This window comes from Chinchilla lanigera, unplaced genomic scaffold, assembly GCF_000276665.1.
Source record: "Chinchilla lanigera isolate Chin_1 unplaced genomic scaffold, ChiLan1.0 scaffold00063, whole genome shotgun sequence".
Classification (NCBI taxonomy): domain Eukaryota; kingdom Metazoa; phylum Chordata; class Mammalia; order Rodentia; family Chinchillidae; genus Chinchilla; species Chinchilla lanigera.
The window spans coordinates 11,150,280-11,152,382 of NW_004955464.1; the positions used below are offsets into that span (position 1 = coordinate 11,150,280).

General features: G+C 46.4%; 1 pseudogene; it reads right to left on the minus strand.

Annotated features, from left to right (window-relative positions):
* Positions 1 to 1,087: 1,087 nt before the first annotated feature.
* LOC102008511 lies at positions 1,088 to 1,821 on the minus strand (annotated as a pseudogene).
* Between the last annotated feature and the right edge of the window lie 282 nt (positions 1,822 to 2,103).

Sequence of the window (2,103 nt, forward strand, 5' to 3'; positions counted from 1 at the left end):
GGAGCCCTCCTTCCAAGTGGGAGGAAAGGAACTGCTTTTATTCATCAACTGCGTTTATTTATGCATTTGGCAGGTTGATGTCACGTGACACCCTTCTGCCTAGCAACCTGTTTTCATGGCAGAGTTCTCAGAGCTGGAGCAGCTTGTTCATGTAGCTCACCTTGGGCACTCTTTGTTCACAGGACTGGCCTTGCTCCAGCCCCACACGTGTGATTGATCTCCAGCTTTGGCCATTCCTCACGACAAATGTCAGTGCTTCTCCCTGGAATCCCTTTCCTCTTCTCTCTGTCCTCATTCCCATCTGAAATGCTCAGCACATGCTGCCTCCTCCAGGAAGACTTCAGGGCTCAGTTTCCTACTCTGAATTCCCACAGTGCCTGTGCTTCCCTGTGTCATAGCCATTGTCACACTAGGTGCTAAATGATTGCTTAGCTCCTTCCCCCACGTAACTATGCAAATCTTTACAACAGTTATTCCTCTAACAAGACTCCCAGTGTGCCACAGAGGAGCAGGGGCAGAAGAGAGGTGCAGTGAATGTGAAATATTTTGTGTGAACTGTCTCACCATAGCCTGTGAAGTGGCTGTCTTTACTCCCATTTTACAGATGAGAAGATGTAAGGCTCAGGGAGGGTAAGTAATTGGCCCAAAGTCTAGAGAGTTACGGAGCACAGGAGAACACTCAGTCCCACTATACTCTGTATTATAAGCAAAGACGCTGCAGCCCCAGGAAGGCAGGAATTTGCCCAAAGTCACAGGGCAGTAGGATCGTCTGGGGCTGAAATTCATAAGAACATTTAGTCTTGTCATAGTTATGGGGATGGAATAAACATCTATGGTGGATTAACTGCAGTCAGCTTGTAACACCCCGCTGAACTGAATCAACATGGCTGTGGGTATAAGAGGCCCACCTGAGGATTGTTGCCAAAGAGTGAAGCAGAGCTGGAGGGTAAGGAGATGCTGTTGGTTCTCCTGGAGAAGCTCATCACACTGCCTTTCTTTCTTTTTTTTTTTTTTGAAACTGTATTATGATTTATTAAACAGCTTTAATGAAAATAGTGCTTGACAATTAAAACTCTGTTTAAAAAAAAACTCATGTTCAGATTAGAAGTGATAGTGTTATCTTTGTTTCAAACATAAAACATTGATCATTCTATATTGGTATTTATCCTTGAAGGTACAAAGGATATGCTCCACCCGCTGTCACAGGATGACAAGTACTTGGCGTGCAGCTCCTCTGGGTGCTCAGAGCAGCAGCAGGACAAGTCTAGGGATCATCAAGAGGCTTAAACCTGCAACCAGCCCGGCGGGCATTATTTCTTGGATCTCTTAAGTCTCACACCCATGATGGTGGCCAGGAAGGAAGCTGTAAACAGTAACAATTTAATATTTCTTTTGTCATTGGATACCCGGTAAGCTCCATAGCCAGCCAAAAGTCCAGCAAAAAGATCAGCAATCACAGATGGAACACTACCTCTCCGCTTATACCCTAAAATGCCTCCAAACATCACAAGGGCTGCATAACCGAAGCCAATCAGGTCCATTGGTGAGACCGTAGCTCAGCATCCGGAAGTGAGCAACACACTGGCTTTGTTGACATGAACTCAGCTGTTCTCATCTGTAGAGGAACTTGGATTCTCGCTGTTGCTGGGGATCGGGGAGCTCTGGTCCTTACCGTGAGCATCGATTCCTGGCTCCAGTGCAGATCCCTCAGCCCGCTGGCACAGCTCCTTCATCCCCTTGGCACTGATGTTCTTGCTTTCACCACTGACCTTTGGGCCTTCCCAGTGCAGATCCTTGATACAGACTTACATGAGACATTGTGGCGGGCTCTTGGCCTCCAGTTGGCCTTGAGGAGGACATTGCCATGGGCTGTAGGTCTTCAGCTAGACTTGTGCAGGACACTGTTGTGGGATTCAGACCCTAGAGTGGATTCTTTGGGTTTCTAATGCGTGGACAGATTGCTTGCACTCTTCTGCATTTGACTTCTGGGGTGAATATTATAAAATAATTCTATAAATTATGTGTCCTGTATTAAATCTATTCCCTTGTAAACCCTGACTACATGTTTGGACTGTGACAATTTACCTTCTCTCAGAGCTGCCC